This window comes from Bufo gargarizans, chromosome 3 (genome assembly GCF_014858855.1).
Source record: "Bufo gargarizans isolate SCDJY-AF-19 chromosome 3, ASM1485885v1, whole genome shotgun sequence".
NCBI lineage: Eukaryota > Metazoa > Chordata > Amphibia > Anura > Bufonidae > Bufo > Bufo gargarizans.
Genome location: NC_058082.1, coordinates 208,489,902 through 208,507,829, shown reverse-complemented (window position 1 = coordinate 208,507,829; position 17,928 = coordinate 208,489,902).

The following is a 17,928-nucleotide window of genomic DNA, read 5'->3' as shown; positions in this document are numbered from 1 at the left end:
AACCCATTCATTAGATGAATAAAATAATATCAGAAGCCATAACTCTGACCTCATGGCACCCACAGCCTCAGAACTGTGTTCAGCCTGACATGGGCTTCGGGCAGAGTTTATATGCGCCATACTGGACAGGAGGCATTTCTCTGTATTCAGGATCTGGCCGTCTGGAAATCATAACTCAATCATATTTGGTGTCTGTATGACCGGGACAAAGCGACTATGGGATCATACCTGTACCCGCAGTCCCTGTCATACAGCGAGGAATCGCCGTGATTCATATTGCCACCTCAGTCAGTCTCCTGGGAAGGTGGGGCAGAAACCTGAATAATATCAGACGTTCCAGAAGGCCGGACCAAAAAGAGGGAGGTTCCCTCACAGCCCACCCCTCGGCTGAGGGGGGGTAAAAATGGGTGTTTGGGAACAGGTAACCGTCAGCCATTTTGGGGATCCACATCGTTTGGAGTGACTGCCCATATCTTCAGCTGTCCCCATAGCCAGAATTTAACTGCTGCTATTAAGGGGGCACAATGGGCATTATTACTATGGAGGGGGCATAATGGGCATTATTAGTGTGAAGGGGGCACATCTTGGCATTTTGTAGTATTAATGCCCTCTGTGCCCACTTCACAGTAGTAATGTCCTCTGTGCCCCCTTCACAGTAATAATGCACATTATGCCTCCTACATAGTAATAATGCCCATTGTGCCCCCTTAATAGTAATAATGCCCTCTGTGCCCCCTCTTCACAGTAAGCCAATATTCCGTATTTTATCCCGTTTATTTTATCTGTTCATTGCATTGTTATTGTATGTATATTGCGTTTTTATCTTTTATCTGACACTTTCTTTTTGTATTGCACTGCACTATTGTGTATTAAATTTAAACATGAATAAGTCCCTTCCTTGTGGTCTTATAGAATGTGCTCTTTTGGAGGGAATAACGTTACCAGTAGTGTTTCAGGAGATTTTAGGTCCCATATAGATAACCTGTGTTACTGTGTTAAATTTGGGTTGAGAGAATATCTGTGTATAGGCCCCTATTGCCTTATAGCAGTGGTGCCCAACCATTTTTCGTCTGAGGGCCACACTAAACATGGTATAAATTTCACTGGCCAGAACCAGGTAGCTTTGCCAGAAAGAAATGAAAACACTGTGAGGAGGCACATTATGAGCATTACTATTGTAAAGGGGCAAATATCTGGGCATCTTATCTGTGAAGGGGGCACATCTGGGCATTACTTCTGTGAAGGGGGCACATCTGGGCATTACCTCTGTGAAGGGGTTACATCTGGGCATTACCACTGTGAAGGGAGCACATCTGGGCATTATCACTGTGAAGGGGTCACATCTGGGCATTACCACTGTCAAGGGGGCACTTCTGGGCATTTCCACTGTGAAGGGGGGCACATCTGGGCATTTTCACTGTGAAGGGGACACATCTGGGCATTACCACTGTGAAGGGGGGGCACATCTGGGCATTACCACTGTGAAAGGGGGCACATCTGGGCATTGCCACTGTGAAGGGGGCGCATCTGGGCATTACTACTGTGAAGGGGGGCACATCTGGGCATTTCCACTGTGAAGGGGGGCAGATCTGGGCATTTTCACTGTGAAATGGCGCACATCTGGGCATTACCACTGTGAAAGGGGGCACATCTGGGTATTACCACTGTGAAGGGGGCACATCTGGGCATTTTGTAGTAGTAATGCCCTATGTGCCCCCTTCACAGTAGTAATGTCCTCTGTGCCCCCTTCACAGTAATATGCCCTGACACACACCACAGTGGGTGTTTTTTTTTTTTTTTTTTATTGAAGCAGCAGCAGGCTCAGTGTATATTTGCACACACACTGTTTGTGACACACACAACACTGGTGGTCACTTCAATTCACTACAAGGCACACAGCGGTTTTCAGGAGGACTAGAGAGGAGCACTGGATCGAGCGAGCGGCTGCAAAGATGGATTTTTTTTTCCTACCTGGAGGAGGGTTAGCTGTGGCCGGCGGTGAGCACAGAAGTGAGTGAGATTGGTGCGCGCACACTCCCTGACTCAGAGCACACACGCTACTTCATAGGCTGAACCCCCTACTGTGGCCCTGCCCACGTGACCTCCCCTCCTCTGTCTGTCACTGCTGGCTGCGCTCATCCCGCCTGAGCCATTCAGTTAATGATTCACTGAATGGCAATGGCCGGCCGAGATGAACGCTCACTCATAGGTCGCTGCATGGGCCGCATGACACAGCTTCGCGGGCTGGATTTGGCCCGCGGGCCGTAGGTTGGGCATCACTGCCTTATAGTATAGGTGGTGGCAGCTATTGTAATAGAAAATATTGGGATGTTAGAATCTAGGGGAGTAAGTTAGCATAATTCCGTCATCTAGAATAGGTGGGTGGGAATTTATGTGGTAACTTGATGAGCTCACTAGTATAATTCACCCAGTGACGTGACCTATTGAGTAGGGATCGTGACACCTTAGTTGGCTTTTTTTACAACAATACATTGCAACTGTACTAAACCACCTGGCCTACACAATCATACTCCAAAAAAATGTCACACTAAGAGTAGTACTGTAAATGTAAGTGATCATGACCCTGTCCCACAATTCCATACTTCTTCTAAAGAGAACCTATCACATCCTTAGGCCTCTTGCCCACGAATGTAAGGGCTCCGTGCAGTGGACAGCAAATTGCAGTCTGCAATGCACGGGCACCAACCGTGGGGCAGCCGCATGCGGATCACAGTCCCATTCACTTGAATAGGGTCCGCGATCCGTCTGTTCCTCAAAAAGATAGAGCAAGTTCTTTTTTTTTGTGCAACAGAAGCATGAAACGGAACACCACAGAAGCACTCTGTAGTGCTTCCGTTCCGCAACGCATCTCCGGATTTGCGGACTCATTCAAGTGAATGGGTCCACATCCGTGATGCAAAATGCACATGGCTGGTGACCTGTGTATTGCGGAACCGTGTATTGCGAAAGAGGCCTTACAGGAATACAAGTGGATGCAAGTGTTTGTGGTGATATCTTCTGTGATTCCAACCATTGTTTGCACATTTTGGAGTTCTTCCATCGCACTCTTTCCCCCAATTTGGCCTCTAATGGTGCCTTTAGTTTCTTCACCCAATCCAAGTCAATTGTCAGGTGGACATTTCCCAGAGATTAGTATAAAAAAAAGAAGCGGACCATATTAGTTCTATGAAACTTGTGGTGAGAGAGGTGTCCAGCAAAGTCCTCCTACTAAGAGACTTAGCATATTTCTGAATCCACCATTTAGGGGAGCTCAGAGCATAGAATTTTAGAGCTTGCGAAATTCAATGTTTGTTATATAAATTTATATGTGGTGAGTTCCTCTAGTGGTGGCTGAAGGAAGGAAGTTTTAGCATGTACTGTGTGAAGTCAAGTGAAGCAGAGGGTGCATGGGGTGAGTTATTACTTTATCTTTACCGGTTGTCTACTGTAAATACATTGAAGAATATGGTTTTCACACTGAGAGCCTTTTTTATGAAGCACCTGTTCCACTTTTCTAACACGCAAGTTGGGTAAAGTTGAGTCATGTTAAGCATACTTACTTAGAAAAGAATTGGAAAAGTCTAAACCTGGCCTAAGATTCATCAGCACCATGTTAGAAAATCTTTTGCCAGCTGCATAACGGCTTCATAAATGGAGCAGATAGACCTAAAATATATTGAGAAAACTGCTCCAGTTGATAACATGTATTAATATGTCAGTCTCTATAGAAAGAAAGCTGACCAGCGGGGTCCAATTAACTAATTAGGACCACACTGTGTGGTTGTTCCGCACAGGTGCCGCACGACCACAACTGAACAGTGTCCTAATTAGTTAATTGGAGAGTGCTATGGCTTATACATCTACGCGGAACTCGACAGCCACGTGACCACATCACATCTGCAGCATGACCCCACCACGTGGTCATACCCTAATGGTTTTGTGAAACATTGATTATCCATGCCATTATTACATCGAAAAAGATTATTCACATGTTTACCCTGCATAGGCAACTGTGTTTTTTGGGTGTTTTTTTTAAAGAAACAGCAATGAGTAAACCCATCCTAGTTGATTAGTGGGCAGTTAGTATGTCACAAAAGGGATGGGGTGTTTGGTTGTCAGTACACCTGACAGGAGTACACCGCTTGGTAAAAAAAAACATTTTTGGTAGACTGGTTTTATATTGGACAATTATATTCTGTGGTGGCTGTGAGAACTATTTTCTGCATGTAGAGGCATAGGCATAATCTATGTTGCAGTTTTTGTGGATTTTTTTTCCAGTGTCAGAAAACGCAACGTGTAAACACAGCCTTCCAAAAATATGTTTAATGCATCATAAAATCCAAGTGCATTTTTACGGACTGGCCATGGTTTTATGATGTAGTAATTGCGTGCACATTTTTTACATGAAAAACCGTGTGTGTGATTACTGAATTGCAAAACCACAGCAATCACAGACAAACTATGCGGTTTTATGATGTTTTTTGGAGCGTTACTTTTAATGTGACAACACCGCAGAGTCTACATCTAGGTGTAGTGTTTTTGGCTGCATCGTTTTTTACAGGTGACACAGATTAAAAAGTTACTTCCCTGTAAAAAACACGTGGCCAGGGAATATCTTTCCTATATCAGAAACCCTAAATGGTGACAAATAAGCAATAATAGGGGTATTGCAAGGGGCAGAATGCTTTTCATATTGTCTTTTACTTTGTTTTTCAGAGTAAAATTTCAATTAGAAAACATACAATCTTTGATCTCCCCCTTGTGGCCACTGTGAGACACAGAGGCGTGAGACATTTTATATTCTGTGGTGGCTGTGAGAACTATTTCTGCATGTAGAGGCATAGGCATAATCTATGTATCACATTCATTTTTACATATAGAGGACTAAATACATATCAGTTTAATAAATGTATTAGAAAATGTTGCCCTTAATATACCTTGCAGCCAGATACACCAACTCAGTCTTAGGGTTCATGCCCACGAACGTAAGGGCTCCTAGCCCGTGCTGCGGACCGCAGATTGCGGTCTGCGATGCACGGGCACAGACCGTGGAGCAGCCGCATGCGGATCGCAGACCTATTCACTTGAATGGGGTCCGCGATCCACATCCGAAGGTCCGCATAAAAGTAGTGCATGCGCTATGGCCAGAAACACCACGGAAGCACTCCGTTGTGCTTCCGTGGGGTTTCGATCCATGCCTCCGTTCTGCATCTCCCGGATTGCGGACCCATTGAAGTGAATTGGTCTGCGATCCATGATGCGGGATGCACACGGACGGTGACCGTGTATTGCAGACCCGCCGTATGCGGGCCGCAATACGACCACGGGCAGCATACGGTTGTGTGCATGAGCCCTTAACGGTATTTTCTGGAAAAAAAACATGCTCGCTAGGTAATATCCTATGCATGTATGCATCATCTTTCTGTTTCCAGTGATCGATGTTCATGAGAAGACAGGAGGGGCTGAAGACTGAGCCATCATTCTGCAGCTTGTTATACGCATATTGGAAAACATGTAGGCCGCAGAATGAAAACAGTTTCGAATTTTTAATAAACAAGTACAAATACTTGAAATAAAATAACAAACACTCCAAAAGTGTCCATAGCCTTTAAAGAAATAAGTGGTAGGGAAGAAAAAAATGACATGTAAGTATTCTCGGTGCTTCTGAATGGTCACTAAGAGAAGTTGTTTCAGACACACAACAGGGGTGCATTATGGGTTAGACAAGAAGTACCTGGGCCAGGGGCGTAGCTATAGGGCAGTGATGGCTAACCTTGGCACTCCAGCTGTGATAACACTACAACTCCCAAGATGCCCCCTTGCTTGGCTGCTCTCAGAAATCTATAGAAATAAATGGAGCATGCTGGGAGTCATAGTTTCACCACAGCTGGAGTGCCAAGGTTAGCCATCCGTGCTATAGGGGAAGCAGGGACAGTGGCTGCCTTGAGGCCTGAATTCAGAAGGGGCCCACCCAGGAGTAGAACTAAAAGATTTTATTGTCCGCCCCCCTTAACAGTATTATAAAATGACATTATATACAGAGACGCTTTAGGAAATGGACGGAGCAGCTGGCGGGACTCGTCTGATAGAGCGATCTTGAGTAGCCACAGGAGTGGGGGTTGCACAGTAGGAGGGGGTTGCAAAGAAGTTGCTGGAGGGGGGATCCATGGAAATATTTGCTCTGGGGCCCAGCCAGTTCTAGTTACGCCATTGACTTTTGCTAAAATGGCCATTGTGACCTTACCAAGCAAAAAGGGTGTAGCTCAATATTAAAGGTTTTGCAGTGACTGTGAGCTGTTTACCAAGCATGTCATGTTCAGGGTATCACATCAGATTGACCATGTAGCCTACATTATTTATCAGCCCACACATCAGGAAAAGCAGGAAGAGAACAGCATGACTCAGACATAAAGAATAAGATGAGCAACAAACATGTGAATAGGGAAGCTCATAAAATAGGTCATAATAGGTCCTATAATGGCGTTCAATGAAAACAATTATTCACATTATGAACAAATAAATGAAAAATTGTGAAAATAAATTATCGATAATTATTGCTCTTCTGATTAGATGATTACCAAATGGGTAACCATGGCTTTGTACTGATGGCTATTAATGTCAGAGGACACATAGCTAATAGTGAGAGCTGATATGGATGATAGATAGATAGATAGATAGATATGAGATAGATAGATAGATAGATAGATAATTGAAATTGATAAAAATGTGAACAACTGGCCAAAATCTAGATGAACAAATAAAAATAAAACTGTATTTGACACTGCAAGTTTGGATTATGTTTTTATCAAGTTATATATTTTTTTGTTAATAGATAGAGATAGATAGTGTTATGTACCTGGACTGCACATGCAGCAAAATAAAATGCCCAACTAGTACCCAATTAGTGTAATTCCTTGCCCATATACATTAGGCATACTACATTTCCCAGAATGTCATACTGCACTTTCACTTATGAATCAGTGTCCACATACTGCCAAATAGTGCATATGCCTTGCTCCTATAAACCATACAGTACCCACATATTGCCATATTAAGTCCACATAGTGCCAACCAGCAGGTAGAGAGTGTCACACTTTACCACTGTAAAGTAAAATTGTGTCCACATACTGCAGGGCTATACAGTAAGTACAGTGCCAAACAGCATTGAACTCTATGTCTCAGCCTAGCTCTGCCACTCTGCTTAAACTGTATGGATATGCTCCACATTGACCCCAAATACACCCATACTGAGAAAGCCGACACTTACCTTTCCATGTACTACAAACTCAGTAGGAGGGGGAAAGGGGCAGGTAGAACACCACAACAACAGTGCCCATAATCTAGGACTGTTGCAGTTGATCTGGGACAGAAATGGAATTTGAGAAATATCTGATGATTTTAATTTTGACCTCAAATAAATAATTCATGGTAACAAAGGCAACATTCTAATACCAAATTGTGTATTCTTTGAAAAGGACAAACATGCAGGACAAGCAAAATGAGGCCCACTACTCTGTAGGACCAGTGAAATGAGATGCAGTGGTCTGCATCCAAGCAAAATGAGGAGCAATAGTCTGTAACACAAGTAACATGAGGTACAATGTGCTGCAGGACAAGCAAAATGATATGCATTATGCTGTTGGACAAGTGACACAAGGTGCAACACACTGCAGGACAAGCAAAATGAGATGTAATATGCTGCAGGACAAGTGACATAAGGTACAATATGCTGTAGGACAAGTGACATGAGGTGCAATATGCTGCAAGACAAGTGACATGAAGCAGAATACACTGCTGGACAAGCAAAATGACATGTAATAAGCTGCAGGACAAGTGACATGAGGTTCAATACCCTGAACGACAAGCACAATGAGGAGCAATATGCTGCAGGACAATGGTGTCATTATATAGATTTATTGCTATCATACTGACAGCAAATAGTTAATTTAAGCTCAAGTGTACCTATCAAACCAGATCATGTAGGTAATTACCCATCTCTGAAAATACCTCTGCAACACTACAAACCCTAAGTACAGTCATTATAAAATACTTATGTAAATTGCTCTAAATAATTAAGAGGAAAGCATCTGCCTTGAAAATGTGTTTAATATTCTACTTATATTAACAAATTGTACACAAAAACACGAGGCCGCTCAATTACTAAGACGCCAACTGCTAGGACTGAGCCAGTAGAGAGAAAACAGGAGCTTGGGTCACTGTGGAGCTAGGCATCTATAGGGTTAGTACAAGTAAAGGGGACCATACTGTTTTTAGCCAATAGAAGTCAATGGGTTGACGTTAGATTTTCTTGTATTTTCATGGTTCAAAAGTGAACATTTTTTGTGTACGTCTGTATTTCAGCAACTTTACAAAAACTGAAAAAACTAATAATAATTGCAAAAGGACAAATACAGATTGAAAATGGCCAATTTATACAAAAATACACAACGAAAACTGATAAAAATACAAAAAATGGAAAAAATTATGAAAAAAGTATTGATTCATTTAATTGTTTTATATCAGAACAAAATATCAAACTAACATGTAATAATGCATACTCTTGTATCATGCAGGCGGCTTTTTGACAAACAGATAAAACAATTATTTTAGGCCTTGTTTGCATATTATAATTTCCAGTTTTTGGAGGGCGCTGATGTTTTTATATATTTTTTGCCATAACAAAGAAAGGAATCTAAAGGAAGGAAAATGATCCACATTTACACACTCAGGGTTTACAATAGACAAAGAAAGGTCATTATTGATAATACCCAGATTAAAAACCGAATGAATGTGCAATAATTTGTTTCCCCACATATACGAATTGTTAGCTAAATTTCTGCAGATTATGTCCAAATTTAGACACATATCTGGTTTTGCTTTGTGTGCCTGCACCAAAATTTTGAAATGGTGCACCTGATGTGAGTGCAATGTGGTTTGCACCTATGGTGTAAAAGGACACCAGTAGGGCTGCCTAGTGTAGGGCGCAACTTATTTTTACAACTTTTGCAAAAGTCACACATAGTAAATGAGCCATAATCTAGGTCCAATCTCACTTTCACGTCTTAAACATAAACCACTGTGAAAAGTGGCAAGGATAACAAAATGTCGCAAATTTAACCAACTGTTGCATAAAATGTTGCGGTTGTCATGACTTGCAACTTTTTTAGACCACAAAACTGATGTATCTGATTTCATAAATGTTCCCCATAAGCTGCATATAATACATTGAAAACTAGAGCCCAAGAAAGAAATGTTTCTAAAAAAAAATATTATCATGAGTTACACAGAAGGGTTTTAACGCATTTTCAATAAAATACTTTATTCTAGAAATATCCTTCGAACTAAAAAAAAGAAAGCTATTTAGCATGTGAGATTGCAGATAAGGCTCAGAATGGGCCTAGTGGAATCAGTAAAGATATTATCAGAGCAAAGACTTTTACAACGAAAAAGGGATCTCCCAACTACATTTAAGGGAAACTGTCAACTGGCTAAATCCCCCACACCTCCTGGAGTACCTGAGCATTCTTCTCCTCATGTCCCCCAATAGTGTTGGTAAAGTGGTTGTCCAGCCATTAATATTGATGACCTATCAGCATGATAGATCATCAATATCTGATCGGTGGGGGTCCAACTCCTTTCACCTCCACCGATCACCTGTTTGAAGAGGAGGCAGTGCTTCATGCGAGCGCTGCTTCCTCTTCATTGCACTGCACTTTGTCTCGGAAGTGCAATGTGATACAAGTACCCACTCAATTCAAGTCAATGTGTCGCGTTTGAAGTTAAGTGTTGCGTTTTGTGTTTTGTTTTCCCTTCCTTGTTGGTTGTTACTAGGCCTCAGGGAGACGCTTGTTTCTTAATCTGGGAAGGAACGGGTTGTCTCATTCCTGCCAATATCCATAGGGATCTTTAGGGTCTCCAGGGTTCCAGGTTCCAAGGTATGGGCAATGGGCATTCCTACCTTCAAGGGGTGCCCATACGGTTAGGAGTCAGGGCCAGGAGTAGGGTTCTCTAGGAGGTGACCTTTTCCTTTCCCTAGCATTGAGGCCTAGTAACTTTCCCTTTCCCTCCTGGTTGTCAGTGTGGTGTTTCCTACTATACCTCATCCATGACATTATCTTACCGCCTAAAAAAACAAAATTTTTGTTCAGGTCAGTGCAGCTATGGATTATATGTCTGCACTGGTTGAGCAGCTGCAGGGGCTGTCTTTGGAGGTAACAGACCTCCGCATGTCTTGCAGATTCAGAGACCATGGGCGGTTCAGGGAGTCGTGTAAATTGTACTTTAAACTGCGTCCATACTCTTCTGGGGATGAGTGTCAACGTGTGGGTGTGATCATTTCATTGCTTAAAGATGATGCCCAGTCTTGGGCTTTTTCTTTGCCGACTGGATCACCATCCCTCCAGTCGGTAGATGAATTTTTTTGAGCCTTGGGTCTTATTTACAATGACCCGAATCTAATCTCTCAGGCCAAGACCAAGTTACGTGGTTTACGGCAGGGAGAGCGCTCCGTGGAGATCTGTTGCTCTGAATTTAAGAGATGGGCTACGGATACGGAGTGGCCAGTTCTTTATGGGTCTATCTGAGAGGCTGCAGGACATGTTGGCCTTTTATGAGAAACCCGAGTTATTGGAAGCAGCTATGTCCCTTGCTGTACATCTTGATAGACACCTGTAGGAGAGATCTAAGGGTCCTCACACTCAGGACATACTGTCAAATAAGGTGGTGGCTTCCTTTGACACTTATGTTATAGAGACACCTGTGATGAGCCTATGCACTTAGGGGGAGCAAATCCTGGGACTGCTGGCTTTGGTCAGATGAAAGGAGTCTGTTTTTGTTGTGGAAAGATGGGACATTTTGTAAATATTTGTCCGTACAATCAGCGTCAAGGTGAAAAAAATAAAATAAATGTTTAATCCCCAAATTACTATTGGTGGTGTGGGTGGGGAGCAAGAAAACTTATTTTTTTCGTTACTGGTTTATAGTTTTTTCCTGTCTGCCGAGGTGGCGCTAGAGTCCAAAACTGTGGAAATCAAGGTATTTTATCAACAGTGGGGCAGGGGTTAACCTGATTGATGGACAGTTCATTCGTATTCATGGGTTGACTACTAGTGCATTAGAGAAAAGTATTTCTGTCTTTGCAATGGATTCAGCACCTTTTACCCAGAAATGCTTGTCACAGGTGGTGAATGACATCCATTTAAGATTGGGTGATTTTCATCAGGAAGCCATTTCATGTTTTGTTTTGCAGGGTCTGCCTGCTCCGTTGGTTTTGGGCTTACCATGGTTAACCCCTTAAGGACATAGGACGTACCGGTACGCCCTATTTCCCGAGTCCTTAAGGACCGAGGACGTACCGGTACGTCCTGACTTAAAAATGTAATTCCGGCACCGCGGGGGTTAATCGGAACGGGATTTCGGCTGAAATCATTCAGCCGGCATCCCGTAACAACTCAGGGGGGGGGGGGGTCATTGGACCCCCCGTATCGGCGATCGCAGAAAACCGCAGGTCAATTCAGACCTGCGGTTTTCTGCGTTTCCGGTCCATTCGGGTGTCCTGTGACCCGATGAACCGGAAAAAGACTGCGATCGGTGGCGTAATTTTACACCACCAATCGCAGTCCGAGGATTTGAGGAGGCGGTGCTGGCCCTGGTGCTGAACACTGCTGTCCAGGGTGCTGATTGGTGCAGGGGAGAGAGGCGCGAGATTCAAACTTCCTGCGCTCCTCTCTCCCCTCCTCTTCCTGTTCTGCACGAGCACCCGGCAGCATCGTCCAGCACCAGCTCCTGTGTCCCCCTAATCGGCATCCATCACCCTCCTGCACCCATCGCCACCCAGGTAGGTTAGGGTCAGTGAGGGAGAGGCACCGTTAGGCAGGGAAAGAAGGGAAAAGTAAGTTAGGAAAAAAAAGTACTTTTATTCCAAACTTCCAAACTTCCATCTATCCATCTAACCCTAACCCGACCCCCCCTGCCACTTGCCCCCCCACCAGCCCACCCACCCCCCACCAGATCCCCCCCACCCCCCACCAGCCCCCACCAGCCCCCCCCTCACCGGCACTTTTTAGCGTCCGTCCACTGTTAGCGCATCGCCCGCCCCACCGCTGATCAGCGTTGTACCGCTGATTAGAAAGTTTTAACATTTTTTTTTCCTATCACTTGCCCTATATTCTTGCCTTTTTTAGTACGCGAACACTCGTTGCCCCCACACACACGCACATATAATAAAATTTGCCACACACGCACACCTACACGCACACACACCCATGGCCCGCCGGGTGTTCTCGGCCGAGGAGGCATACGCCCAGATTGCCTCCGACTCCGAGAGCCCCAGTGAGGATGAGGATGACCCCACATTCCTTTTATCATCCGCATCCTCCTCATCATCATCGGATGACGATGAGCCACCGAGGCGGCGGAGACGCCGCCAGGCGGAGCCAGGGGCCGCACATGCTAGGGATCCTGTGGCCCACCCTAGTACGAGCCGCCCTGGGGTTCGTACTGGTTTCCCGGCCCACCAAATAAGTCCACCGGAGCCCCCTGCCGATGAACTTAGCTGGTGTCCCCCAGTGGACTTTGAGCCTGAGATTCCGGATTTCGCTGGCAATCCTGGAATCCAGATTCCCACAGTGGGGTTTACTGAAATATACTTTTTTAGGTTTTTTTTCAGTAACCCACTGGTGAATTTGATGGTGGAGCAGACGAATCTGTACGCCCAACAGTTCGTCGCTCAAAACCCAGGCTCAGTTTTGGCTAGACCCGGTGGCTGGACGCCGGTCAGTGCAGCCGAGATGAGGACATTTTGGGGCCTCGTGCTGCATATGGGTCTAGTCCAAACACCCAGTGTCAGGCAATACTGGAGTGGGGACGTCCTGTACCAGACCCCACTGTACAGTATGGTCATGACACGTCACCGGTTTGAGGCCATCCGGAAATGTCTGCATTATTCCGATAATGCAGCATGTCCACCCCGAGGTGATCCTGCCTATGACCGGCTGTATAAGATACGGCCAGTCATCGATTACTTTGGGGCCACATTTCAGCAGGCCTACGTACCTGGAAGGGAGGCCGCGGTTGATGAGTCTCTCGTTGCGTTCAAGGGGAGACTCAGTTTCCGCCAATATATTCCCACAAAGCGGGCGAGGTATGGCGTGAAGCTATACAAAATTTGTGAGAGTACCTCAGGGTACACTTACAAATTTCGTGTGTACGAGGGGCGAGATTCCCGTATTCAACCCCCAGAATGTCCCCCCACTCTGGGTGTTAGCGGGAAACTCGTGTGGGACCTTATGTACCCACTGCTGGATAGTGGTTACCACTTGTACGCGGATAACTTTTATACCAGCATTCCCTTGTTCAGGTCCCTTGCCGCCAGATCCACGTTCGCTTGTGGGACCGTGTGGAAAAATCAACGCGGCCTCCCTGCCTACCCCCTCCAGGTACCTATCCCCAGGGGTGAGACCCGTGCACTTACCAGTGGAAACCTGTTGCTGGTCAGGTATAAGGACAAGAGGGATGTCCTTATGCTGTCCACAATCCACGGTAACAGCACCACCCCAGTCCCTGTGCGAGGTACCGCGGCAACAGTCCTCAAGCCCGATTGTATCGTCGACTACAATCGGTATATGGGAGGAGTTGATCTCTCTGATCAAGTCCTCACGCCATATAACGCCATGCGCAAAACCCGGGCATGGTACAAAAAAGTTGCGGTCTACATGGTGCAGGTTGCCATGTACAACTCTTTTGTACTATCCCGAAGCGCTGGCAGCACAGGGACATTCCTCCAATTCTATGAGGCAGTCCTCAAGGACCTGATCTTTTCGGACCGGGAAAGAGCAGGCCGGAGTACCTCGGGAACTGGAGGCGCCTGGATCGTCCCTGGCCAACACTTTCCAGGTGTGGTCCCCCATACTGGAAAGAAGGGACGAACCCAAAAAAAGTGCAGAGTGTGTCACAAGAGGGGGATACGGAAGGACACCACTACTCAATGTGACACGTGCCCCGATCATCCGGGCCTCTGCATTATCGATTGCTTCAGGGAGTATCACACTTCCATGGAGTACTACATTTTTATAATCCCCAACAGTTCACTAGAGAACATAAAACACTATGCCTCTCAGACTTTGGAGACACGAAAACAATTTTTCTTTCCCCAAAAAATATTAGTTTTAGTGCCGGCATCCTCAAACTGCGGCCCTCCAGATGTTGTAAAACTATAACTCCCAGCATGCCCAGACAACCTACAGCCATCATCAGGGCATGGTGGGAATTGTAGTTTTACAACATCTGGAGGGCCGCAGTTTTAGGATGCCTGCTTAGTGTCTCCAAAGTCTGAGAGCCATACATATTGGGCATCGTCGCATGCGTAAAAGTCGTCGCTATAAAAATAACTTTTTACCAAACGCCTCGGATGAACGGTGTTAAAAATATAAAATAAAAACGGTGCCAAAACACCTATTTTTGGGCAAAATTTTAATTTAAATCCATTTTGCCGGTAATAAAGCAAGGGTTAACAGCCAAACAAAACTAAACATTTATTGCCCCAATTCTGTAGTTTGCAGAAACACCCCATATGTGGTCGTAAATGGCTATAAAGCCGCACGGCAGGGCATAGAACGAAGGGAACTCCATACGGTTTCTGGAAGGCAGATTTTGATGGACATTTTTTTTTTTTACACCATGTCCCATTAGAATCCCCCCCTGATGTAGCCTAGACTAGAAACTCCAAAAAAGTGACCCCATCTAAGAAACTACACCCTCAAGGTATTCAAAAGTTACTTTACAAACTATGTTAGGCTGCTTTCACACTAGCGTTCGGGTGTCTGCTCGTGAGCTCCGTTTGAAGGGGCTCACGAGCGGACCCGAACGCAGCCGTCCAGCCCTGATGCAGTCTGAATGGAGCGGATCCGCTCAGACTGCATCAGTCTGGCGGCGTTCAGCCTCCGCTCCGCTCGCCTCCGCACGGACAGGCGGACAGCTGAACACTGCTTGCAGCGTTCGGGTGTCCGCCTGGCCGTGCGGAGGCGTGCGGATCCGTCCAGACTTACAATGTAAGTCAATGGGGACGGATCCCTTTGAAGATGCCACAATATGGCTCAATCTTCAAGCGGATCCGTCCCCCATTGACTTTACATTGAAAGTCTGGACGGATCCGTCCGAGGCTATTTTCACACTTAGCTTTTTTTTGCCATTTTAATGCAGACGGATCCGTTCTGAACGGAGCCTCCGTCTGCATTAATATGATCGGATCCGTTCAGAACGGATCCGATCGAACGCTAGTGTGAAAGTAGCCTTAACCCTTTAGGTGTTCCACAAAACTAAATAGCGAATGTAGAAACAATTTTAGAACCACCTTATCCCGTAGTTTCCAAGATGGGGTCACTTTTATGGAGTTTCTACTCTAGGGGTGCATCAGGGGGCTTGAAAGGGTACATGGTGTAAATAAACCAGTCCAGCAAAATCTGCCTTCCAAAAACCATATGACGTTCCCCTTCTTCTATGTCCTGCCGTTTAGCCAAATAGTAGTTTACCACCACATATGGGGTGTTTCTGCAAACTACAGAATCAGGGCAACCCATTTTGAGTGTTGTTTGGCAGTTAACCCTTGTTTTACTCCTGGAAAAAACTGATTATATTGGAAGATTTTCCAAAAAATAGAAATTTCTAAATTGTTTCTCCATCTGCCATTAACTCTTGTGGAACACCTAAAGGGTTAACAAAGTTTGTAAACCCAGTTTTGAATACCTTGAGGGGTGTACTTTCTTAGATGGAGTCACTTTTTTGAAATTTCTATTCTAGGGGTGCAACAGGGGGCTTCAAATGGGACATGGTATAAACAAAACCAGTCCTGCAAAATCTGCCTTCCAAAACCCATATGGTGTTCCCCTCCTTCTATGTGCTACCGTTCGGCCAAACAGTAGTTTACGACCACATATGGGGTGTTTTTGCAAACTACAGAATCAGGGCAACCCATTTTGAGTGTTGTTTGGCAGTTAACCCTTGTTTTACTCCTGGAAAAAATTGATTATATTGGAAAATTTTCCAAAAAATAGAAATTTCAAAATTGTTTCTCCATCTGCCATTAACTCTTGTGGAACACCTAAAGGGTTAACAAAGTTTGTAAACCCAGTTTTGAATACCTTGAGGGGTGTACTTTCTTAGATAGAGTCACTTTTTTGAAATTTCTATTCTAGGGGTGCAACAGGGGGCTTCAAATGGGACATGGTATAAACAAAACCAGTCCTGCAAAATCTGCCTTCCAAAACCCATATGGTGTTCCCCTCCTTCTATGTGCTCCCGTTCGGCCAAACAGTAGTTTACGACCACATATGGGGTGTTTCTGCAAACTACAGAATCAGGGCAACACATTTTGAGTGTTGTTTGGCAGTTAACTCTTGTTTTACTCCTGGAAAAAATGTATTATATTGAAAAATTTTCCAAAAAATAGAAATTTCAAAATTGTTTCTCCATCTGCCATTAACTCTTGTGGAAGACCTAAAGGGTTAATAAAGTTTGAAAAAACAGTTTTGAATACCTTGAGGGGTGTAGTTTCTAGAATGGGGAGGTTTCTATTATCTAAGCCTCACAATATGACTTCAAACCTGAACTGGTCCATAAAAAGTGGGATTTTGAAGATTTCTCAAAAATTTCAAAATTTGCTTCTAAACTTCTAAGCCTTGTAACATCCCCAAAAAATTAAATATCATTCCCAAAATTCTACAAACATGAAGTAGACGTATGGGGAATTTAAAGTCATCACAATTTTTGGGGGTATTACTATGTATTACAGAAGTAGAGAAACTGAAACTTTGAAATTTGATAATTTTTCAAAATTTTTGGTAAAAATGTATTTTTTATGCAAAAAAATTAACTTTTTTGACCCAATTTTAGCAGTGTCATGAAGTACAATATGTGACGAAAAAACTATCTCAGAATGGCCTGGGTAAGTCAAAGCATTTTAAAGTTATGAGCACTTAAAGTGACACTGGTCAGATTTGCAAAAAATGGCCTGGTCCTTAAGGTGAAAATGAGCCTGGTCCTTAAGGGGTTAAGCAAACATAACCCGACTATTGACTGGCAAGCTGTACCCTCGTTCATTTCCAAATTTTCTGATGTATTTTCTGACAGTGGTAACGAGGAGTTACCTCCGCGTACGGAGTATGATTGTCCTGTCAATCCTATTCCCGGAGCTAAATTGCCCAAATCTCGGTTGTATAATCTTTCGGAACCCGAAAGAAAGGCCATGCGAGAGTATAGCACTGAGAGTTTGGATAAGGGTCATATCAGACATCCTAATCCCCAGTGGCTGCTGTTTTTTTCTTTGTAAAAAAAAAAAAAAGGATGGTACTCTTAGGCCATGTCTGGACTTCCTTGAGCTCAACCGTATTACTGTCCGTGATCCTTAACCCCCTTACTTTAATTCTGAATTTGTATAATCAGATTGTGGGGCATATCATTTGGTAAGGATCAAGGAGGGGGACGAATGGAAGACAGCTTTTAATACCCCTGAGGGTCATTTTGAGAATCTGTTCATGCCTTTTGGGTTAACCAATGCTCCAGTGGTTTTTCAACACTTTGTCAATGACATCTTTCATCATCTGGTGGGGGGGCTTGTTGTTGTATATCTGGATGACATACTAATTTATTCTCCAGACATGGAGACTCATCAGGATCATATGAGACAGGTGTTACAGAAACTAAGGGAGAATAAGTTGTATACTAAGATGGAAAAGTGTGTATTTGCAGTTCAAGAAGTGCAATTCCTGGGTAACCTCCTGGTCTCCTCCTCAGGTTTTCATATGGATCCAGAGAAAGTCAGTGCTGTGTTGGACTGGGATCGACCCGAAAATCTGAAAACGCTTATGCGGCTTTTGGGGTTCACCAACTACTACCGTAAATTCATCTTGAACTATTCGACTGTGGTTAAACCTT